Consider the following 26,369-nt stretch of genomic DNA (forward strand, 5'->3'; position numbering starts at 1 on the left):
ATTATTTTTAAAAAATATTTTTATTTATTTCTGAGAGAGAGAGACAGCGTGAGTAGGGGGGGGGGGTCAGAGAGAGAGGGACACACAGAATCTAAACAGGTTCCAGGCTCTGAGCTAGCTGTCAGCACAGAGCCCGATGCGGGGCTCAAACCCATGAGCCATGCGACCATGACCTGAGCCGAAGTCGGACGCTTAACCAACTGAGCCACCCGGGCTCCCCACCTATTCTTATTTTAGATGACAGTTGGCAATTAGAACATTAGCATTACCAAAAGTCAGGCTAGATATTAATGAAACATATTAATAACAATCCGCATTTCTGTTTCTGATCGTACTGGAATTGTGTATAAAAACGTCAAGCTGGGTTCAGAGATTTGCTACCAGCCAACTGTGCGACTTTTGGAAAGTCATTTATCTCTTTGGCTCTCAGCATCTTCATCTGAAAAATGAAGCATTTGGATTAATTCTCTAAGGCAAAAGAATGTCTCACAGAGGCTGCAGGTGTGTCTTTTGACATATGAAGCTAACTGGAATAAAATAGATGAAAAAAAAGATGACGAAAATGTTGTTTTAGATTAGATTTAGATTTAGAAAATTACATGTGGACTCCTCATTTAAATCTGCCTGACATTGCTGTGACATCCAAGTGTAGAACCAGGGCAGTGGGTTGTTTCATCGAATAGAGGATGGGCCATTGTGGGTACTACTGAACTTGTGGGTGGTAGATGGCATGTGATGTGAGCTGTGTACCAGTCACTTAAAATGCAAGCATATCTTGATCTGTAGAGGAGAAATAAGGAAAAAATCCAGGAAATGCACATCAAAATCACAATGAGATATTCCTTCACACCTGTCAGAATGGCTAAAATAAAAGCATAAGAAACAACAAATGTTGACGAGGGTGTAGAGAAAAAGGAACATTTGTGTACTGTTGGTGGCAATGCAAACTGGTGAAGCAAGTGTGGAAAACAGTATGGAGGTTTCAGGAAATTAAAAACAGTTAGCATACGATCCAGTAATTCCACTACTGGATATTTACCCAAAGAATACAAAATGCTATTTTGAAAAGTATATGCACCCCTGCATTTATTGCAGCATTATTTATAATAGCAAAATTATAGAAACAGCCCAGTGTCCATTGATAGATAAGTGGGTAAAGAAGATGTGGTATATATATTTACAATGGAATATTATTTAGCCCTAAAAAGAAGGAAATCTTGCCATGTGCTACAGCATGGACGGACCTAGAGATCCACAGCTGGTTTGTGAGCTCCAAAGACAGTTTTGTTAAACTCTGTTTTTAATACATGGGACTATCCTCACCCATAATAATAATAATAATAATAATAAAATCTGTAGTGTTTGCTAAAATGATAAGATTGGACAGGGACATTGGACTAGGTCTGTAGGAGCTCAGAATTCTCTCTAGAAGCTTATTTCTTCTTTAATTTCTGAGTGTCAACTTCTTGAGTTTCAACTGCTCACCTTCCACTTTCTCTGAAGGATAGTTGGAGACAATACTTTCCCAAGAAAAGAGTATTGAAGAGGAGTCAAGAAAACCATTTTTTTTTAATTTTCTGTGTTATTTTTATCACTGTGTTGAGTTAAAAACACCACCTAATCCTTCTCACATGATTTGGTTTATAACTTAGATAACTCAAATAAGTGCAGTTTTCTATGTTATAAATTTGTCTGTAAATGCTAAGTGAAATAAGTCAAAGAAAGACAAATAACATATAATTTCACTCATATGTGGAATTTAAGAAACCAACAAAGTGGGGGGTGGTGGTAAAGAGACAAGCTAAAAAAACAGGCTCTTAATTATAGAGGACAAACAGATGGTTTGCCAGAGGGGAGTTGGGTGGGAGGATGGGTGAAATAGGTATAGGGGTTTAAGAGTACACTTAACGTGATGAGCACCGAATGATTGTTGGATCACTACATTGTATACCTGAAAGTAATATAACACTGTGTTAACTACACTGCAACTAAAAATAAATAAATAAATAGGGGCACCTAAGTGGCTCAGTTGGTTAGGCATCTAGCTCTTGATTTCTGCTCAGGTTGTGATCCCTTGGTTAGTGAGTTTGAGCCCCATGTCGGACTCTGTGCTTATAGCACGGAGTCTTCCTGGAATTCTCTCTCTCCTTTCTCTCCTCTCTCTTTCCTTTCTCTCTCTATTTCCCCCACCCCCGTGCATGCTCTCTCTCTCTCTCTCTCAAAATAAATAAACATTAAAAAAAAGAAATAAAAAACTGGGTTCATTACCACAGATAGTTTGAGGTAAAGCTGCCTTACTGACCATGTTTAAATTACAGGTGTGCATACCTATTGTTGCGCCCTTGGTCTTGAGGTGCCTGGGAGAGGCCTAAGGCAGCTTGGGACCAGCCATTAGACCAAGTTGCCTGTGGCCATGAGTAATCAGTTCACTATACAAATATTATCCTTTTCTACGTGTGCCATGAAGTAAATAAGGGTGAAAAGTGCTACCATTTCTTCTAAAAAGTAAATAGATATAAGTGAGGGGACTAGGCAAAATTGTTGCTCAGATTGCAGCTTCTGAATGAACAGGCCTGATCTAGTGGTTCAAACTGGAATTCTTCTCCCAAGCAAAAGTGTGAAACATCTTTGCTTCTTGTTTATCTTTTTTTTCAAAAATTAAATTTAAATTTATCAAAGAGATATATGCATGTTTTTTCTTAAATGTTTTTATTTTCTAAAAAAAGAAAATGTGATATATAATGGAGTCTTGTTCATTTACATCAGAGAAGGGATTCTTTTTTAAAATATAATTTTATTGTCAAATTGGCTTACATACAACACCCAGTTCTCATCTCAGCAAGTGCCCTCCTCAATGCCCATCACCCATTTCCCCTCTATCCCACCCCCTCATCCTCTATCAGTGTGTTCTCTGTATTTAAGAGTCTCTTATGGTTTCCCTCCTTCCCTCCCTGTTTGTAACTATTTTCTCCCCTTCCCTTCCCCCATGGTCTTCTGTTAAGTTTTTCAAGATCCACATATAATTGAAAACATATGATATCTGTCCTTCTCTGACTGACGTATTTCACTCAGCATAATACCTTCCAGTTCCATTCACATTCTGCAAATGCCATGATTTCATTCTTTCTCATTGCCAGGTACTATTCCATTATATATATATACCACATCTTCTTAATCCATTCATTAGTTGTGATGGGCATTTAGCCTCTTTCCATAATTTGGCTGTGGTTGAAAGTGCTGCTATAAATATTTGGGTACATGTGCCCCTATGAGTCAGCACTCCTGTATCCCTTGGGTAAATTCCTAGTAGTGCTATTCCTGGATTATAGGGTAGTTCTATTTTCAGTTTTTTTGAGGAACCTCCACACTGTTTTCCAGAGCAGCTGCATCAGTTTGTATTCCCACCAACATTGCAAGAGGGTTCCTGTCAAAGAAGGGATTCTTAACATTTATGACAACATTGACGGACCTTGAGGACATTATGCTAAGTGAAATAAGTCAGAGAAGGACAGATAATGTAATGAATTCATTTATATGTGGAATATAAAAAAGTTGAGCTCATAGAGACAGAGTAGTATAGAGGTGGGGGAAATGAGGAGTTGTTGGTCAGAGGGTACACCTTCTATTTATAAGATGAATAAGTTTAAGGGATCATTAGTATCATGATCCATTAACTGTATTTCTCATGCTGTACCAATATACATTAGTATATTAGTATATACATTAGTACAGCATGATAAATATAGTTAACAATGTTGGATTATATGCTTGCTGTTTGCTAAGAGAGTAAATCTTTTTTTTTTTTAATAGTTTATTGTCAAATTAGTTTCCACATAACACTCAGTGCTCATCCCCACAAGTGTCCTCCTCCATGCCCATTCCCCCCTCCCCCCACATCCATCAGTCCTCAGTTTTTGTCAGCATTCAAGAGTCTCTCATGGTTTGCTTCTCTCCCTTTCCCCCACCATTTCTGCCCTTCTTCTCCCCCTTGTTCCTCCGTCAAGTTCCTCCTAAGAGAGTAAATCTTAAATGTTCTCACTACAGACACAAATAAAAGGTGATTATGTGAGGTGATGGATGTATTAACTAACCTGATGGTATAATTTCACAATATATATAGGTAGCAAATCATCACATTGTATACCATAATGTTACACAATGTTATATGTCAATTTTATCTCAATAAAGCTGGGGAAAAATTAGAAATAAAAGAATTATCAGAGTTTATCCCCTGCCCTAGGAAGAAGATCTGAGTATTTTTCTCTGAGAAGCTAAATACCCCCAGGAAAAGATGTTTGAAGACTCTGGAAGGGACTGTTGTCTAGTTATCCCATAGGACCTCAGCTGACAATGAGTCCTGCTTCCTACAGAGCTTCCAGTCAGCTATTTCCTCACACTTAAATAGGTATGGAGAGCCAAAGATCATGAGATGTTTGAATCTTCCAACATGAAAGATAGATGCTTTAGTATATTGATTTGATTAATTGTACCAGTTAATGTCTTCCCTGTCTTCATGCCTTCACTCTGTGACTTCTTCTACCAGCCTGCTGGAGAAATGTGAGAGAGAGATGCATGGAAGACCCACGACCTTCAAATTAGGGCCATCCTACATCAGCCAAATGCTAGTAGTAGGACCCACTGAGCACAGGTGCATGAATGAGCCCCACCCAGATCAGTCAAGCCTCACCCAGCTGACTTATAGACCAAGCACTGTCCTCCTTGAGGAAAGCAAAATTCTGTTACCTCCAATCTATAAAACATTAGTGTGGATGAGTACATCTCTTACATTTTCCCTTTTGCATCACCCAGTCCCACTTCTCTACTGCTTGAGGTCAAAGAACACCACTTGGGCCCTGAAGTCCAATTCATTATCGGAAGGATACCCTGAGTCCTGTCCTAAGAAGAGCAGGAGGCCGTGGGTAGAAGTCAGGAGAAGCAAATGCCAGATGGACCTTGCTGGACACAGGCTTCATCTTCTGGCTGTTGGTTCTCCTTTACAGTGATCTCATATGGCCCATGGCTCCGTGGTACTTCTGTGTTTGGGTTAGTGAGAAATCCAGAATGCCAGGTGAAACTGGCTGGATCTTGAACTCAAATCTTGGACCAGGGAAGCCGTAGGGCTTGCTAGTAAAGCTGGAGGCAGGGGAATTGTGAAGTTGGTAAATATCATTACTACACTGGCCCAAGCTCTTCCTTTCCTTTGGCTCTGCCTCCCTTCATACATCAAAGCTACATCCTACTCTCTCTGTTGGTCTCATTTTAGGAAAGATTTTGCTAAAACCCAGGAGATGTTTAAATGTCACTTTTTAGGGGCGCCTGGGTGGCTTAGTCGGTTAAGCGTCCGACTTTCGCTTAGGTCATGATCTCGCGGTTCGTGGGTTCAGGCCCCGCGTCGGGCTCTGTGCTGACTGCCACCTCAGAGCCTGGAGCCTATTTCAGTCTGTGACTCCCTCTCTCTCTGACCCTCCCCTGCTCACGCTGTCTCTCTCTCTCTCTCCTATAAATAAATAAAACATTAAAAAAAAATAAATGTCACTTAAAAAAAAATATATTTTGAGAGGGAGAGAGAATCCTAAGCAGGCTCCATGATGTCGCATGGAGCCCAATGTGAGCTTGATCTTATGAACGGTGAGATTATGACCTGAGCTGAAATCTAGTCAGACACTTACCTAACTGAGCCACCCAGGCACCCAAATATCACTTTTCTTAATGTGTCTTACAATTAAAGTCTTGTTTCTAACTGGGATAAGGAGTCTTATCATTTGAAAAGGCTTTCCTCTAGAAGGTGGAAATCCTTTTGAGGGGAATGAGTTTGTGCTTTTCAGTGATCATGAAATGGTAACATGTGGCCAGAGCTAGTGCTGCCACTTTTATTTTGCCAGAAACATTCTAGAGATAGTCATTATCTCCCTGGGGACCAGAGAGAAAGTAAACAAGAAAATCACCGTGCAAATGCATATTGTGTTTTGTAATTTGGACTCTCTGTCTCTGCTGATATTCCAATAGAACTCATACCAACACACCTATTACCTGAGTAATAATCCTTGAGTTGGCATTTTAGGATTAAACAAGGTTCAGGGGAAAAATTTCATCCTTTCCTAGGTCTCTGCCAGCTTTCTGAGGGAGGTCTTCCTACTTTTGATGCTACAATGGAACTTACAGTCTCCTGGGAAGATGAAGTCTAGTAAATCAGTTATTATCACCCTGGGCTTTACAGCTAAAGCAAAGGGAAGGCTAGGGCAGTTGTCTGAGCAGTTTGGGAAAAGCAAGCAACTGTCCTCAATAGATTGCGAAATTTGGAATTATCCAAATAGAATGATACAGTGAACCTGCTTAGTACTTTTTAGTTTCTAGAAGAGCAAGCACCATCTCTTTTTGGGATACTTCAAATGGACATGTTGAAAAATGAAATTTGTGTCAATTTAAAGATCAATTTGGCTTTATTCAGTAATTCATGAATTGGGTTGCATCTCATTTAAATAGAAAAGGAGCTCTGAGGAGCTGTACAAAATCGGGGACTTTTATGGGCAGAAGAGGGCAGGGACAGGGAAAGAGTGGGTGACCTTACCTTTCTTTGGAGGACTATCAGGCAGATTACTTTACTAATGCTGACCAGGAAATTCAAGATTGACTGCTTTAAGATTATATTCCTGGGAAAGTTTGAAATTGCACTTAGGTTATCTATTAAATCTTGGTTTGCTGATGTGACACTTTGCACAAGTGACTCCATTTTGGGCCTGTTGTATTTTTTTTTTTAAACAGGCTAAATGCTTCTTTGATTGTTCCAGTTTGCTTCCCAGGAAGTGGCACACAGAAGGAACCTCATGAATGTAATACCAATTGCGAATGTTTATGAGATGGTCTCATAACTTAGTACTGTTCTAGGAACAGTACAAGTGTTTTAAATAGATCTCATTTAGATGTCGTCACAATGACCCTATTAACATCCCCACTCAGCAGATGTTGGATGTGATGCCAACTGAACTTTAGGGGACTTGGGTGAGGTTCACAGCTGGTAAATTACAGAGCTGAATCAGCCAGTCTGACTCCAGATCCTATCCTTTTCCACCTCTAGGTGGGATTACACTATGGGGATGCTGAGATCCAGAGGCATTGTAATCAGATGAAGGGAATTTAGTACCTTTGTGGAAGAGGTGGTAGATGACCTAACTAGCTAGATGATATAAGGCAATAAAGTGCACCCCCTGGACCTCAGATTCCACAGGGGAGACTGAAGGGATTGGCCTTCATTTCATAATTTGTAAGCACAGCTTAGGTCTCACTTTCTGTGATTTTTAAAGTGGCCTGGGTCTGTGGCCCTCAGTATTGATTTCCTGAGTTCTGATTAGAGCTAAGCTCTGCAGTATTTGATCCCTGGTTTTCTTACAAGGAAGGATGAACTAATAGGATAGGTTGAGTTTTCCTGTGGTAACAAATAGCCTTCAACTCTCAGTGCCCTAAACAACACATGTTGTTATCATATGTGCTTACATGTCCATTTTGTGTCTGAGAAGTCAGTAGTCCTCCAGAACCCAGCTGATGGGGCAGCTACCATCTCTGATGGGTCACTCAGCCCAAGGGGGTAAAAGCTTTGGAAAAAATTACACTGGAAATTAAATTCTCTGGCCCAGAACATAACATGTGCCATAGCCTCTCCTTAACTCATTAACCAGAACTAATCCCACAGACTCATCCAACCTCAGGGGACTAGGAGGTATAATGCCACTCTTTGCCCCAAGGATAGACCACTTGGAATATTTGGAAAACAGCATTAATAACCACTTAAAATATGAATGCCACAATGTCCCTTTAGGATCCTGCATAACTAAGGAAGATAGCAAAGTGGGGCAGGGCTGCCAGTATTTCATTGTGGTTGGAGGGGTAGGTTGGACAAGAGAACACTTCCTTTTCATTGAGGTAATGGAGACTAGGTTGCGAGTGGACATGAGGGTAAGGAGAGGTCACTCAAAGCCAGGTTTTCTCTAGGGTCACCTTGATCACATTCCTTCCTTTACTGTTTCTTGTAACCCACTAATTAAGATAGCTAAAAAATGTTACCATGAACTAAAGTCAACATCAATTAAAAATCCCATATATATTTCATGTGAAAACACATGGTCTTCAGACATGTGTGATTTTCATCAGACCTCCTCATCTGTTTGTCATTTAAGGTCCAGGCCATTTTCCATATTTCTATCAAAAGCTGCCTGCTGTAGATGAAAGCCTGGCAAATAGCTGTGTGCAAGGAACTTTCTGAAGTTATAAATAATCAAGTGCCTGTGGGGGGTTGACCTCATATACAATAATACACAGAGTAATGATCAGAGCACAAGGGGAAAATGGAGCTGAACTATCGCCTTAGTAAGGAGAAGGTTTCAGCTTTGCTTATAATAACACGAGTGTCATTTTCCCGACACCCTCATCCTCTGGCAGGAATAGGGCTGAGTGGAGCTATGAAGACAGTTGGGAAAGTAGCTGAAACACAGGTGGGGACAGTGGTTGATGGTAAGTGTTTAGCAATCAGCTCTCTTGAGGGGAAAAAGCCCTGATATGTAGAGTTTGCCAATTTCCATGGTGTAAATACCCCCAGCATGCCTGAATTTCAAGGTACCAACATGATGTCATTGAATATGGATTTGGGAGGAGAAATGTCTATGATTGGCTTTTGCAAACCAGTGTCACCTGGGTTCTTCACATCACTGAGCAGGGAAATGGAGATGATTGCTTTTCTCCTGTCCTCTCCTACCTCTGATCCCAAATACGATGTTTGGAGCTTGGGTGGCAGGAACCATTTAGAGGAAGACAGCTGGCAAGGGGGAGGCAGATCCACTGCTGAGGAATATTGGTGACTCCCATATTCTGTTCATTTCGTAGTTTTGTGGCTACAAATGACCACAAACTGGGTGGCTTAAAACAATAGAAATTTATTCTCTCACAGTTTGGAGCCCAGAAGTCTGAGATCAAGCTACTAAAAAGTTGGTTCCTTCTAGAGTCTCAAAGGCAGAAACTACCCTGCCTTTCTCCTAGCTTCTGGTGATTGACAGCAACCTTTCCGTTTCTTGGCTTATAGACATATTCCAATTTCTACCTCTGTCTTTCCATTGCCTTCCTCTCTGTGTGTCTCCCTGTGGCCTCTCCTTTTCTCAGGACACTAGGCATTGGATTTATATCTACAAAGACCCTCTTTCCAAATAAGATCCTATTCTGAGGTTCTGGGTGGACAGGGATTTCTGGGGTTCACTCTTCAACTCACTACACGTGTATACAGAGTAGAGAAAGGATTAGAGAGGGGCATGGGCAGGACCAGAGATGAGCATCTGCCCTTAATATTTCCCTTGACTTCCTAGAGCATCCTTCAGGCTGTGGTCTTTTTCCTGATTTATGGCCAGAGGTCAGTAGGGGAAGTGGTCTGTCATGACTGGGTTGCTTTTCCACTTAGTCATGCTTCACACCTCCAAACCGAGGTGGGTGAGAAATGGAATGAGCATGCCCCAGTGCTCTCTCACTTGTCCCCCTATATCATCTTCCATCTTCTTTGAAGATAATTTTGGCAAAAATAGATACAAAACTTAAGAGAGTTCTGTTCTTTAGTGTCATACAACCTACCTAGTAGAATAGGTCATTCATAGACACTAAATGAGTGAACCAAAGAACACAGTTCAGGGCCACTTAAAATGGACTTACTGTGGAGGAAAACAGATGAGTTCTCAAGTTCGAAAATATCTTTTCAACCTGAAACACATATTCTGGTCCATTAGGTCAGTGGAAGACAGTGACTGGCGACTAAGTATCAGGCCCCAGGGGACATTAAGTAGGGACTTCATTGGCCCTGTAGTAGGAGCTGCCATCAGTGGAGACAAGCTTGGCTCTTCTCCATGACCCTGAGGAGAAAGCCAGCTTGGCTGGGCCCCAGAGGTGAGGGAGAGGTCATCAAGATGCCACTAGTGGCAACTTTAAACCACATCTTGTGGGTCCCTTCATTTTTGTCCATGAAACTCCTTTCTTAGCCTGGAATGCAGAGGAAGGGAGTGGAGGGCTCAGGTTTCCAGAAAAGAATCTGGCTTTGGAGCATATGTGCTTTAGCCAAGCTCACACTTAGGGAAGCACCATTATTTGGGGGATCTGCTTGCCTAATGAGATTTTTACAGATCAGGCCCAAATTCCTCATTTCTACCAACCGTTTTTGGAATTGATTGAATTTATGTGCCATGGCTTCAGAGTTCGTAACAACCACCTTTCTCTCAGGCACTTTGCCCTGTTTCAGCTCTTCTACTCCCCCGAGGTTGCCCTTTCTTCTGGGTTTCAGGTATGCAGTCATTTGGCTGGCTGAACCCTGTGATCACATGAAACAATGACCACATAAAACACACCTCCATTTAGAGATAAGCACTGATGCATGCCCTGCAACTCAGATTAAAATCTGTCCCATAAATCTCTCCACAATGTGGTATTTTCCACATATAATGATGAGAAGTGAGCTAGTAAATAAATAGCTGAGGAAAAAAAATTCCTCACAAAATACCCTATGATTAAGAGGTTTGAGCTCATATTGCTAGAAACCATAGGAGGGGGTAAGATTTGTCACTGATATTGCTTCCTCCCCTCACAATGGCATTGCATCAAGGGTTCAGTTTCATTCATCACACATTTTTTTTTAAAGTCTTCTATGTGCTGTCTGGGATATACATGGGTTTAGTTGGGAGTTCACAGATACAATTGGTAAGGTAATAGAATTTGAAACATATTGGGGCACCTGGGTGGCCCAGTTGGTTAGGGATATGACTTCATTTTGGCTCAGGTCATGATCTCATGGTTTGTAAGACTGAGCCCTGTGTTGGCCTCTGCACTGCTAGTCAGAACTTGCTTGGGATTCTCTCTCTCCCTCTCTCTCTGCCCCTCTTCTGTTCACTCTCTGTCTCTCTCTCTCAGTCTCTCAAAGTAAACTTAAAAAGTAATTTGAAACATACCAACTTGAGATTTGATAAAATATTAATGTGTGTGTTTACATGTGTTTTAGAGTTTAATGATTTCATGGAGGCATTTGACACATTTTTTCATGTATAGTGGACTTAATTATAGGTCCCCAAGGTTCAAAATAAATAATGGAATGAACCAACCATTTCCATGATATTTATAGCTCTATCAGATGGTAGATTTTCTGAAAAAGGATTTAAGGACTCACTTCTGCTCCTTTAATAGGGACAATCTACTGGTCTGAGTCTCGGTGCCACCATTTTCTTTTTTCTGAGATAACAAGGAGTTTATATATGTCTGTCTGTCTGTTATGTGTGTAGGGCTGGGTATGTTTGTGTGAGTATGAAGGTAGGATTTACAAAAGAAAACATTTACAAACACATTTTGAGATAACACATAACTATTTTTGTCTTCAGTAATTCCTAGTTGCAGGTGAACATGCAGTTGAAAAGCAACTATGTTTGTAAGATTTAGATCATTCAGGTGCTCCCATATGTAAAGAGGAATGCCCCTTTTGCCATGAGGTTGCAAACTTGTATTAGGGGGAAGACATGATGGACTAAAAGGGAAACTTGCCTTTCTACACTGAGCTAATGTGGGATGGAGAATAGTATTTGTAGAGGAGGAAAGCAGGTTGAAGGGTCTTTGCTTCTCTCACCCCATTTGGTTCCCATCTCCTATACCCAGATAAGAATGAAAGAGAACACTACTGGGCTAGTGGGCTAGTGGTGTGCTTCCTTGAGTGGTGTGTGTGTGTGTGTGTGTGTCTGAGAGAGAGAGATTGAGAGAAAGAGAGATGATCCAGGTCTCTAGGAGACCTCTATCATGAGGAGGATGCTAGGCAACTGAGGAAGGATAGACTGAAAAACCAGAGGCCAGGCCCTGGTTACCATGGTCTGACTATGGCTTGCAAAGAACCCAGAAGGATGCATGCACTTGAGGGAATAGGGGAGGGCTGAGAAAGTAAGAAGCATGTCTCTTGTCGTCTTAGAGTAAAGACGTTGCACTGGGCAGGGACCATAGACTCCAGTATGTGCCATCATCAATACTGGGCACAAATGATTGTGCCCCTTCATCCCCAACGTCCCGCCTTCCCCCCCACAAAAAAACTCCTCATCATTAGTCACTACTGTCACTACTCCAGAGAGCAGGTCTGTTCTGGGTGATAGGCAGTCGGGACTAGGGAGTACACAGAGAATCCTCTTGCCAGCATGATTCCTTCATGTATCAAGACAACATCTTAGGGAAAAAGAAGGGGGATGAAGGGCGCCTGGGTGGCTTAGTCGGTTAAGCGTCCGACTTTCGCTTGGGTCATGATCTCACGGTTCGTGGGTTTGGGCCCTGCATCGGGCTCTGTGCTGACTGGCAGCTCAGAGCCTGGAGCCTGTTTCGGTCTGTGACTCCCTCTCTCTGACCCTCCCCTGTTCACGCTGTCTTTCTCTCTCTCTCTCTCCTAGAAATAAATAAAACATTTAAACAAAAAAAAAGAAGAAGGGGGATGAAATCTGAGAGACAAAAATTCATCTAAATACACTGACTCATCTAAAAAGGAATTACTAAATATGCCCTGACAGGGAATTTGAATTTGAAAACACTGAGTGTCTAAGGGGAAATTTTCTAAGAGATGGGACTGAAATACCGTTATTTCTGAAGTCTTTAATTTTCCTAGCTACTCAGGTAGGCAGGGGCCTAGAGGGGGAGCAGAGCCTTTTTGAGGAATAGAGAAACTTCAGTTTCCCTGTACAAATGATTGGTATAACAAAACAGTCCTGGTACATATGGATAAAAATAAAGTTGTGAACTTTCTAATATTTTCATCTTTTTAAAAAAATGTTTATTTTTTTTGAGAGAGAGAGTGAGAGAGAGGAGGACAGAGTATCTGAAGTGGGCTCTACGCTGACAGCAGCGAGCCTGATGTGGGTCTTGAACCCATAAACTGCGAGATCATGACCTGAGCCAGAGTCGGATGCTTCAACAACCTGAACCACCCAGGTGCCCTTCTGATATTTACATCTTAAATAAACAATTTTAAAATAGTCATGGAACCTTATGAAACTATTTAGTTGTCTTTTGAATCTTTTGTAAAAATACCTTGGGAACAGGAATCCTTGATATACCATCTAGCTGGTATCCAATAAGAGAATAAGGGACCCTGAGCACCTGAGTCCTGACAGAACCCAGCAGGCCAAGCAAATCTGGGACCTTCAGCACCACTTGGGGACACTGGTGCAGATATTGATGAGGAAAGGGCCCTGAGAAATTTAGTCTTCAAGGAACATTTCCCAATGGAAGGGCTCAGAGTCCCTGGAATTCAAGACTTCTGCAGATAGCAACATTCCTTTCTCTGAGGGTGCTTTCTGAATACAGGAAATAGATACTTGTGTGACCAAAACGATTATGGTGCAGATTGTTCTGGACATGGGGGAATGGCCTAGGTGACCTTATAGGGTCTCATACCTAATCCATGATTTTGTAAGTAATGAGTTGACAGAAAATTGCATTCTGTGTTTGGTCAGCCATCTGCTGTTTCCCCAGTGCTGGCTGATAAAGGCATGGCTATGTGGGGAGAAGGTGAGCTGTAATTAATTATCTATGGCATTGATGAATTTCTTGTAAGATATTCCCTTGCTAATCCAGCAATATAGCTGCATCCATTTCCCCCCTCCCCAGTGTTAATGGTCTATTTATGGACTCAGCTCCATAATTAAATGTTTCATTTGCAAGAAAATGGTTCCTAGGAAAATCCAAGCTCTCATTATGTGCCTGCAATCGGCTATTGCAGACGTTATATAAGATATTAGTCCATGTTGGCCTGCTCCTCTTAGCTTTCTGAATAATCTAATGTATTATGTTTCTGGTGTATGTAAATTACTAAATGTAATATTCTTCAGTATGCCTGCTGAATGAAGCCAAATGTATTGTGGGCATAGTTTTAATTATTTATATGCTATAAAAGTGGAAGGAATCAGAATTATAGAAATAGGGTTCTAAAACACCCCTCTGGTTTTCTTTTGGGCACCAGTTTAATCAGATTAAAACCATAGTAGTTTTTCAACTGCTGCTTCACACTTGTTTTGACCATCTCTTCTGTTAGCATGTGGTTGTGCCCCATGAAGGCATTTAATGTAACCCAGAATTTTTGCCATGTTAGAAAATAGTACATATTAGATAGTTGGGTTCAAGGCAGGGACATCATTGGTAAAACTCAAGGCTCCCTTCTGAGCTTTCCCTTTTGTTCTTGAAATCAGTCCTGGCAACTCCTGACCTTAGTTTTCTTCTGAGTCAAGTAGGTAGAAGTTAAGTGGGTGAGGATGTAAAGCAATACTGGGAAAGAGCAAAGGTGAGAGGGATATGTATGTCTCTGGTTGTGGCACTATGAAAAGAGAATGAAAACCAGCTATTTTTATTAACTTGTTAGAGATGTGGAGGCCAGTTTTCAGTTTGAGATGGCTGATAAGGATGGAAGGGATTAGGGTATCTACTCAAGTCCATAGACTGTCATCTGAAATGAGTTGGTCTAGTGATTTTTATCATATTGTGATATTGTAGAATCTGGATCCAAAGCACTTGGTTTTGAATCCTGGCTTCATATTTTAGGTGAAGCATTTTAGGCAAGACACTTTTTCCAAAGCCTTGGTTTCATCATCCATTAAGCAGAGAGCATGTTAACAATGCTGCTTGGTTGAGACGTCATGAATATCAAATGGAATGATGCATGGGAATGTGACTTTTCCTCTTTTGTAATTGGAGAGAGCAGGAGTGGGGAGGGGCGGAAAGAGAAGGAGAGAGAGAATCCCAAGTAGGCTTTGGGTATGGATATGGAGTCCGACTCAGGGTCAGTCCCACAAACTACGACCTCATGACCTGAGCCAAAATCAAGAGTAGGACACTTAATTGACTAAGCCACCCAGGCACCCTGGGAATGTGATTTGTAAACACTAAGTGGGGGTACATATGGATGTTTTTGTTGTCATTACATCGTTCTCTTACCCCATAGGCTGCAATGGCTGGCAAGTCATGTTTTAATTTCTCCTTCCTTCCTACCTAGCTTCCCTTCCCTTCCCTTCCCTTCCCTTCCCTTCCCTTCCCTTCCCTTCCCTTCCCTTCCCTTCCTTCCATCCTTCCTTCCCTCCTTCCTTCCTTCCTTCCTTCCCTCCTTCCTTCCTCCTCTTCTTTCTTCCTCTTCTTTCTTTTTGTGGCTGACGAGGAGGAAAAATAATTTTTATGAGTTGATCCAATTAACTGGATTATGGGGGGGGAACCGCCCTTTTCTTTGGTTACAGTAATGGGATATTTTGTTTCTATAATACAGACCTCTTAGGCCGGTCAAGATCACAGCTTCTCACATGTTTCAGGATGGACCTGTTTTTAAAATTCCTGTTTTATTTAACTTTTTTTTGTTGCTGAACAATATATATTCAGTATGTATGTATGTATGTATGTTCTCAAGTTAGTTTACATACAGTGTAGTCTTAGCTTTAGGAGTAGAACCCAGTGATTCATCTGTTACTTATGACACCCAGTCCTCATCTCAAAAAGTGCCTGTCATCCATTTAACCCACCGCTGCTCCATCATGCGAACAGAGGAGAGGGGCAGAAGGAGAAAAGAATCTTAAGCAGGCTCCATATTCAGCATGGAGCCTGACGTGGTGCTTGATCCCATGACCATGGGATCATGATCTGAGCCAAAATCAAGAGTCAGACGCTCAACTGACCGAATCACCCAGGTGTCCGTAGCTTTTAAAATTTGATCCATCATGGATTAATACTTTTGTAAAATATAATTAAATGTATTAAAAACATGAAATAAGACATACAAAGTACAAGTCCCATTTTTCTCTTATTATATTTATCAGACATAAAATTACTCTGTCAAGTTGCTATAAACTTACTGTGGACTAGGAACCAAAGATAATGGACCAATAGTACTGAGTAGATCCCACTTTAAGGAATGCTGTTGTAGGTGGACGAGACTTCAAACAAAAAGAACTAGTGTGGTTTCTATTGTACAATAGCATGTATTCTGAATTTTTGTCAGATAAGCTGGTAAATGGGTGCAAAGCTCAGAGAAGAAAGGATAAAGGGGAGGGGCCTGTTCTGATACAAAGAGAAGAAGCCCAGGAAAAAATGAGAGCTGGACTAAGTTTAAAGAGAAGAACAGTAGTTAAATGCCATGTACTGGTGACAGTGCACAGAGATAGTTTTAAATTGTTAACCTTTGTTGGATTGTGTTATTCCTAAACCTTCAACAAAGTCTGTTACATACAATGTCTGCATGTTGGTGGTGCTTGGAAGCTGAGGCAGGGTCTGTATCTATACCCAGGAAAAAGTTGAGAGCAAGGAGGCAGCCCTAGGACCATGGTGGAGAGTGGAGATCAGAGTTAGCTCAGTAGGGGAAATCAGTGCCAGCACTGGCCAGGAAAGTGTCAGCCTTCTCCTGAGTGTGTATGGCTACATTTAGATCCGGTCTGATTTTGCATTTTATATTGGATGGATTTGTACTTATTTGGTATAAGAAAAAGGGGACCCCAAAAGTTTGGAGGATAAGGGATACTCAGGTTCCCCTGTAATCTTCAATGGAAAGATCTCTGCCCACATATTGCCGTCAGAGTCTCCTGTTCATTGCATGTGGGGTTCTTTATCCTTATCAAGGAAAGAATGTCTTTTTTTCTGTTTAAGTTTGAGTTGCACAGAGGAATCAGAAATAGGGCTTAGATGTATTCTTATTTTTAGCATCTGTTTCCTTTCCCTATAATTATCATCATACATTTATTGAGAATTTATTGTGCTAGCCTTTGAACTTAGGATAAGTCATTGCAAATCCTTATGGTGGTTCTGAAGTTACACAGATTTTTTTTTTATATCCTAGACCTACTATTACTAGTTATTGTAACCTTAGCTAAGTTACTTCAACCCTCTGAGTCCTAGTTTCTTCATCTATAAAATGGGGATATAAAAATAGATATGACCTCATAGTGTTGTCAGGATTAGACGAGATAATATCTTTCAGGCATTTAGCACACTACCTGATACATAGTAAAAACAGTAGAAATAATAATAATAATATTGACAGGTGATATTTAAGGGTACTTGCTATGTGCCAAGCATTGATTAAAAAACTTATATTATCTCACTTAATGCTCACAATAACCCTATGAGGTGGATGCTGTTATCATCCCCATTTTACAGATAAGGAATCTGAAACTCCAAGGTTGAGGCATTAGCTCATTTCACACAGCCAGAAAATGATGGAGTAATGTTATCACTCAGGCTGTTTGACTCCATTGTGGTCACTCTTAATTATCACACTATATTTGTCACTCAAAAAAGAGTTTATTATTATTATTGCAGATAAAGAAACTAAGTCCCAGAAAGGTGAATAATTTGCCCAAGGCAGTATAGCCATGGACAGAGCTGAAATTGAAAGCCACTGGCTTTCTGTGGCCCCAGTTGATTGTGTGGCTGGGTCCTGGGAATCTGGATGGATTAAATGGCTTCAGCCTGCCCAGGTGGACCACATCAAGAGCCATGCCCTCTGCATAATGGGTGTGGATGGATGAAGGCAGGGTTCATGATCTTTGACATCCTCTGGAGGAGCTGAAGTCTCAGCAGTGAGCCTGAGTTACGAATTTGGAGAGCAGACTTGTTGGAGCCCAGAACCCATCCACACCCAGCCTTGATTTACATGGGAACATTTCCTCACTGCTGGCATTGAGGAAGGGAAATAGCAAATTTTGGGTGTTTGCTTATTTCCGTCAGTAATTTCAGCTAGGAGGGGTGAAGCCTGATTAATTATACAGCAGCTCATTAAAACATAATATCCCTTTGAAGCCTAGAGCAGCAAGTGGAGAGCTGTTTTGCAATGCTGGTGGGACATTGGGTAGTCTCCAACTCATCCCTTTGATGCAGCTGGATAGGGTGTCAACTCTAGAGTTGTACTTTTCGGCACAGTCGAGGAAAACTTGCGGATTTGTGGTGTAAAGAGAACTCTGGGAATACATGGCTACTACAGAATCCCCCAGAAGGGACCCCCAGGGTGAGGCTGGGCTTAGTCCATGTCCTGTCCCCAGGGTCTCTGTGAGGCCCCTACTGGGCGGCTTCTACCTTCCTCCATGAGCCAAACCACCCCAGGGAGGTTGGGGGCCACAGCTGGCCGAAAACCCTTGTGGCCACTAGTGCCTTCACCTCAGGAAGACACTGCAGGCCAAGGAAAACACTTGGTAAACTTAGCCTGTGCAGCTCTCAGTAAGTCATTTAGGATTTAATGTTTCTTTTTAAACAGAGCACAGAAGGCTTGGAAAGCAAGTTTAGTGACTCCTGAGAGGATAACCGAGTTCCAACTCTTATTCATTTTTGCTTTTGGCACCTAGAAGGTGCTCAATAAATGCCTGTTCAATTTCAATCATCTTTTGTGGTTTTTAAAAAAGTTTGGAAACACCCCAAGCGTCATCTATTGGATCGTTTAGATTTTGGCTGAAGTCAAGTGTTGAAATAGTGGGTTGCTTAAGACTGATTATTCCCAATTAGACAAATAGTCAGTGGACATTTATTGGTCAGGCTTTAAGCTGAATGCTGTGGTAGGCAAAAGACATGTAACTGAGCAGGTAAAATTCAGAGCAGGAGCTGCCACAACAGGAATGTAGACAAGCCAACTGCAGGGAGAACGCAGCAGAATGGGATAAATTATTGTTTTTTTAATTAAAATATTTTTTAATCTTTGTTTATTTTTGAAAGAGAGAGAGAGAGAGACAGAGCACGAGGTGGGGAGGGCAGAGTGAGACACAATCCAAAGTGGGCTCCCAGCTCTGAGCTGTCTATACAGAGCCTGATGCCAGGCTCAAACCCAGCATCCATGAGATCATGACCTGAACCAAAGTTGGACACTTAACTAGCTGAGCCCCCAGGTGCCCCCAGAGTGGGATAAATTAGATTAAGAGATCACGAAAGTCTTCACAGAGAGGAACACTGTGGGAGGAACCTTGAAGGGTAAGATTTGGAGACATGTTGGGTAGAGGTGCAGATTTATAGTTAACTGTGAAGGACAAGAGTAAAGCCTTCTAGGCATGAAGCTGCACTGGCAAGTGTGTAGTGTGGCTGAGCTTCTGGTATGAAATGTCAAAATATAGTTTTTTTAAAGTTTAAAGATCTGTTCTCATGCAAATATATGATAAGCCCAAGTCAAAGATTTATTTAACTCATTAATCAAGGAGCCAGCAGAGTGGTAAACTGGTTCAAAGAAGAATTGGAGAGACTAAAGCCTAAATAAACAGTAAAAGAAGGGATATTGCAAGAAGACTGCAGTTAGATAGTAGTCCTCTTGATATCCTGTGGAGTGACAACTGTGTAACCTGTGCAGCTATTTTCTCTACCAGACAGAATTTATTTGCAATTATGCTGGACCAAAAAAAAGCTCATTTGTAGCTTGCCAATTTTATACACATTCACCCAAGTTTATATAATTTGAGCCAGCATCAATGGTAAATAGTAAGTCCTCTAAAATTTGCATATCTCGAAAGCATCAGATAACCCCAAAGCAGGCTTTTTTCACAATGCTTTAGGATGACTGAAAAAACATGCAGTAATCTTCTTCCCTAATTTCCTAGTTTCAGATAATTTGGCTAATGGAAATCTGTTCTGGCTAGACTTGGAGGAGCTGGTGATAGACTTGGATTTGATTCTGTATAAGTTTTAGCACAATTAATATGATCTGTACCAGCATGTAGGAAGATGGTGGGAAAGGCTGGGTGGAAAGGAGAGATGGTGGAGAAAGAAAGTACAGTTAGGAAGTTAGGGCAATAGTTCATGTAGAGATGATGAGTGGCAGTGGGCTGAGAAAGGAGGGACCAGATACGAGGGATCATGTGAAGATGAACTGATTTCATGGGGGCTGTGAGGTAGGGAGTTCAGTTTCACAAATGTTTATTGGGCATTTACTAGATGTCACCTGTGATAAACACCAGCTGTTCAAAGAAGAGTTAAGATATTCCTATTGTCCCCCAGTAGTTTATAGACATGAAAGACTTTTCTCAATTCCATATGGAAAGGCCAATGGTACAGATATGTACAGGGTGAATGGGGTCAAGATCAGATCAGGGAGGAGTCCCAGAGAGAGTCTTTAAGGACTAATAGGCGTTACGCAAAGGAGCAGGTTAGAGGAAGGTTCAAGCTTTGACTGCACATTGGAATCACCTGGGTAGCTTTCAAAATTCCTGAACCTGTCTCCCACCTCCAGAGATTCTTATTTAATAGACTTGGTATGACCTGGTATTAGGGAATTTTTACATCTCCCAAATGATTCTAATGTGTAATCAAAGTAGAGAATCCTTGCGAAGGAAGAAACTATAGGAGCACAGTCAAGGAGGAATGTATAATGCAGTCTGGAATGTGCTGGGGAGAGAACATAGTATAGTGGTCCCGTATTCTGCAGTTTTGCTTTGGCGGTTTCAATTACTTGTGGTCAACAGCAGTCAGAAGCAGATAATCTGCCTTCTGACAAATCATCAGAAAGTCAGTAGTAGGCTAACACTATGTCATAGTGTCTACATCATTCACATCCCTTTCTCTCTTCATGGAGGCATTTTGTCATCTCACATCCTCATAAGACGGGTGAGTACAGTAAGATATTTTGGGAGAGAGACCATATTCTTATAACTTCCATTACAGTATATTGTTATAATTGTTCTGTTTTGTTATTAGTGTCATTAATCTCCTACCATGCCTAACTTATAAATTAAACCTTATCATAGGTAAGTATGTATAGGAAAAACACTATATTTAGGGTTTGGTACTAGCTGTGGTTTCAAGCATCCATTGGGGGTCTTAGAGCATATCCTCCCTGGATTAGAGGGGGGACTACTGTACTTGAGCACTTCTGTTGTAATGTGGGGGAAGTGAGAAAGAGAGGTTGGGCTGGCTGGAGCTAATGGCTGCCATAGAGAGCCTTATTCCATCAGTGTGGAAGTGGAGATCATGCTACCCATATTCTACTCTGAGAGATGTGGGGGATGGGATACCATTAAGGTCCTAAAATAAGGACAGGGGATTTTGGAAAATATTGAATTTGCTATGGGACCTCATTTCCTTATATGTAAAGTGAAAGGTTAAACAGGATGGCATCTAATAAGTTTCTTTCAGTTTAAGAATTGGAAAATTCTACATTTTTGTCGTCAGTTTGATGTTAGTGATGTTGGGTTGAGTTGTACTTGAGACATTCATGATCAGAACCTTAGGGAATATCTACTTAAATAGAATGATGCTGTTTTTTTCTCTTAATCTAAAGAGTACTACATACCTATAGTATAAATGCTAAAACTAAAACTTTATAATACAGAAGAGTATAAAGCAAATTCTTCTTCTAGCATCCTGTGCCCCATTTCCCAGTGAAACTTTCTGGGATAGTTTCTTTGCTCTATGTATCAACACTTCTTTACATATGTAAGCATGTATGTGTGCACATTTAATATTGTACCCATATGGGGCCATATCGCGTAGATTGTTCTGTAACTCGTGTTTTTCACCTTACAGTTATTTTTGGCATCTTTTCATGCCTGTGTATTTAAAATTATCTCATTATTTTTGCTGGTTATGTGGTACTCCACGGTATGACACCATGATGTCCCTAACCTCTAATAGATGTTTAGGTTGTGTTAGTAGTTCATAGTGTTATAGCACATCCCAGCAAACTTTCTTGTACATACATTTGTGTAATGGTGCAAGTACTGTTTATTCACAGGACAATTCCTTAGACACAGAATTGCTAGGTCTGTGATTAAGTACATTGATAACTTTGATAGGCATTACTAGTTGTCCTCCAAAATGAATATAAATATTCATTTATATGTGCAACTACAAAAAGTATGAGTGTGCTTTTTCCTCATTGCCTTATAAATGCTGTATATTTTCAGAGTTTTAAATAGTTTATTTTGGGGTATGAAAAATGATATCTCATTGTCTTAGTTTGCACTTATTTAATAGAAGGTGATTATCTTTTCATATGTTTATTGTCTGTTAGTGACATTTTTGTTGAAACTGCCTATTCATGTCATTTGTTCTTATTTTTTTCCTTATAATTTCTTACAATTTGGAATGTCCTCTTTATCAGACAGTAGATTCTCACATAGGTTTGAATTTTTTTCTGGATTCTTTATTCTGTTCCAATCATCTGGCTGCCTATCCAGGCATTAATATTATACTGTTTTAATAACTAGCTTTATAGTACACTTTAATATCTGGTAAGACTGAGTCATCCTCAATGACCTTCCTATTTAAAATTCTCTCACATGGTTTATTTTTCCAGATGAACTTTAATATTGTATTATCAAATTAAAAAAAAGTCATTGGAATTTTTTGTAATTGGAATTGAAATGAGTTACTGGATAAATCAGAACTGACATCCTTATTGTGATGAGACTTCTTGTTTAAGAATAAGTTTTATTTTATGTATTCAACTTTTTTGTTATTCACTAGTTTTCAAGTTTTATTCTATAGGTTTTACACACTGAGTTCATTGTTAGATATTTTACATTTGTTTTTGCTATTGGACAAAGGAAATTTTTCTCCCATCTTATTTTGTATCTTGCTTTTATATAGGGAAGCTATTGGTTTTTGTACATTCTGGAAGAACTATGATAAGGGACATGCAGAGGAAGAGAAGCAGAGAACTGGGGAAAAGAAAGAATTACGAGACTGTCGTGGAAGCTAGGGGAGGATACATCTCAAGGATCAGATGATGGTCAAGGTCACTATCAAATGATGTCCAGGGCAAGTAGGCCTGGACCAGGGGCCAGCTGAGAGAGATGCAGTAAAGATGAGAACAGTTAGGGATCACACAAAAAAGAAGGACATGCCACACCTCCTTGTTTTTTGTGTTCTCTTCATAGTTGGAGTCAGAGAGTCTTCCAATTGTGATAGAAAAATCCAGAAGCTTGGATGCATATGTGTGTGCATGTGTGCGCGTGTGCGCGCGTGTGCACATGTGCACATGTGTGTGCACAGATGCGTGCAGCTGGATAAGGAGCATAGGTACCAGTCTCAGAATCTGTGGGTTCACATAGGACTTGATTATCGACGGTTTTATTTAGAGTGTGCTGTGAACCCTAAATTGCAGTTAGTTTTCTCTGATGCTATACTGTGGGGCAAACTAGGGCATAGATTTGCTTTTCCTGAGAAGTGAGAGCAGTAGATGAATAGCAAGACATTGTTTTGTTTTTTTTTTTTAATTTGTTTCAAGTGAAAATTTGTTCACATGGCACTCGAGTTCCCCAAATGGCCATAAATCCCTGACTTGGCTAGAGGCTAGCCTCTCTTTCCTGCCCAGGTTTAGCCAGCCTTGCCGCCAGCTGTAAAGGTTCTTTTGGTACAGCAGGGGGTAGGAAGAAGAACTGCATGATTGGGTTATGGCATCGCCTTCTCCCTGTTGCTGTTTGTCCAGACTTGTGCTTTAACAATAGGGGACTTTCATTGGCTGTGATATTAGAATAGGGTAAAGATGTATAAATATCATTCTACTTATGAAAATATTCTTCCAGTAACTGGACCCTGAGGGTGAGCCAATGAATTTCAAGAAAGCTGACCTTTCCAAATGTAGGGCCTAAGGTGACCAGCTCAGAATAACAGAGGACCTTTAATATGGATGCTGATATTTGATCTTTGAAACTTTAAGACGATAGAATACGGATGGAATTTAGCCATAATTTGGAGGAAAAGCTCTTTAACAGAATAAAATTGATTCTCAAATTTTAGAGGAGCATTTCTCAGGTTGACACATAAGATATAGAATACTCAGTTCACTTTATATTTCAGATAAAAATGAATAAAAATTATTCCCATTTTTATTTCCTAACTCTGGCAGCACTAAACAGCTAGTCTTTCTAAGGTAGAGATATCCATCTCCTATGGCAAAGGTCAGTTGGACTTCATTGGGTTACCCTGTGGACTAAATACTCTTTGGGAAGAAGTATTTAGGGATAGATATGCTGGACATCCACTGGATTCTAGTTTCTATCCATTCTTTACTGAGCCTCTCACATCCATCTTGTCCACTCCATTCCATCACTGCCCAGGGAGTTCCAACTATTAACACCATTAACCCAAAATGTTCATGGGCTCAGTGATTTTACTCCCTTTGCAGTAAACTACTATTGGTTTTCTCTGCTTTGTTTCTCTTTCTCAACACTCCCTTCATGCCACACTATTCCACCCTGAGTGCAATGATCTGAAAAATGATTCCCAAACTCCATTTCACCATGTCCTAAGGTGATATGCTATCAGTCAAATCTGCCTACTTATAGAACTGGAACCACATCTGTCTGTGGCCCAGGATATCCAGGGATGTAATTTTTTCTAGCTCAGTCACATCTTGTGACTCTTGTGCCCTGAGTTCTTGAGAGTTGATCTTTCATACCCCTTCACAACTCCTCACTCAAGAGACACCTACTGCTTGGTTGGTTTAGTGAATCCTATCAGAACTGGCCAACTTTATTGCATGGGAAAGTTGTTTTAAGCCCAAGGTTTTTGTGCTGGAGAAGTTCAGAGAGATTATAAGATACTGAATCTTGCTCTTACTTATGTGAGCCTCCCTCTTACTGTTATTTTTAGGTTTAGGGCTCAAAAGTCAGAGACCTCTGTGTTTGAACTCCCTATTCATCCTTTAAATTCTAAAACCAGCTTCAGCCAAGAGGGACTCAATAAATATTGGTGTTGGAACTGAATTGAGAAGTTTATTCTTTAAAGTCACTTAATTCTAGATTTCTAGGTTGAACTCTATGATATATTTCTCTTTGGAACTTCTTGTGTCTGCAGGTCTTATGAGAATAACCGCTTTGGCTGCTCTACTCAGAAACATTATAGAACACTGCTGGAAGTGAGGAAAAGAAGTTGGAACCAAGAATAGTAATACTATTAATAAAACTGGCTGAAAGCTGGGGCGCCTGGGTGGCTTAGTCGGTTAAGCGTCCGACTTTCGCTTAGGTCATGATCTCGCGGTTCGTGGGTTCGAGCCCCGCGTCGGGCTCTGTGCTGACTGCCAGCTCAGAGCCTGGAGCCTGTTTCAGAGTCTGTGTCTCCCTCTCTCTCTGACCCTCCCCTGCTCACGCTGTCTCTCTCTCTCTCTCTCTCTCCTAGAAATAAAAAAAAAAAAACAAAAAACTGGCTGAAAGCTATAATCACAATAATAATGATAATAGTATAAAACGTCCACTGTGTTTCAGGTGATTTATGCATATTTTTCTTTATTTATTTTCTTTATTTTTTTATTAAAAAAATTTTTTAATGTTTTATTTATTTCTAGGAGAGAGAGAGAGAGACAGCGTGAGCAGGGGAGGGTCAGAGAGAGAGGGAGACACAGACTCTGAAACAGGCTCCAGGCTCTGAGCTGGCAGTCAGCACAGAGCCCGACGCGGGGCTCGAACCCACAAACCGTGAGATCATGACTGAAGCGAAAGTTGGACGCTCAACCGACTAAGCCACCCAGGCGCCCCTGCATATTTTTCTTTAATTCATACAACATCCCCAGTAGGTGTTATTGTTACCATTTCACAGATAGGAAAACAGGTCCAGAATGATTGAGCTGTTTGCCCATAGATAAAGGTTAGTTAAGTCAGAGAACCAGTATTTGAATAAATGTCCATCTGGGTGAAGTCCTAGGTTTACCTCCCATACCAGGTCACATTCCTCTTCTTGTTGGTCGTTGGGGGCTTTTTGCTTTGTGATTAGAGACTCACAGGTCCATTAAAGGGAAATGTGAGGGCCGAATGCTAGCCTGGCACCTGTAGCCAAACAGCGCTCCATTCGGAGGATCATCTGCCTGCCAGGACCAAGAGGAATAAGGCAACTGGGCCCAGCTCCTGGGGGTCTGGAATGTAATGTGGGTCCCCAGGCAGGCTTCTCTGAAACCAGACCCAGCCTTGACCCTGGTTAATTACTCTAGTTTTTCACACAGCCGAATTCCTGCTGTCAGTGGGTCCTGTGATGCACATCAAGTCTGCCAACATACACAGAGCAGTGCTAATCCTGGTGAGCTTGCCCTGGGGCTGGGCAGGACGTCCTATCGAATGATTATCATGTGATGAAGCCCCAGTGCTCCCTGGCCTGTCCTGGCTTTCCGGCTGCAGTGTTAACAGACTTTTCTTCTGGGGCATCCGGGAGCTGGAAATTGCTCACATGGATCACACACGCTCTGGTGCCAGCCCAGCAGCTTTACCTAGCTGAAGGCCTCCCTCACTCTGGCTTGATAGCAATCGAGCCCTCCCAGTTGGAGCTTGTTACCTGGGAGCTGTCCAGATCCAATGATGAAAACTGGCTAGGGTGTAGTTGTTACGGTCAATTACCGGCAGCCCATTAAATGAGGGTTGGCAAACCTGGGAGCCCCTAAGCGCCATTTCTGAGGCACTTTGGGT

This window comes from Crocuta crocuta, unplaced genomic scaffold, assembly GCF_008692635.1.
Source record: "Crocuta crocuta isolate KB4526 unplaced genomic scaffold, BGI_CrCroc_1.0 scaffold113, whole genome shotgun sequence".
NCBI classification, from domain to species: domain Eukaryota; kingdom Metazoa; phylum Chordata; class Mammalia; order Carnivora; family Hyaenidae; genus Crocuta; species Crocuta crocuta.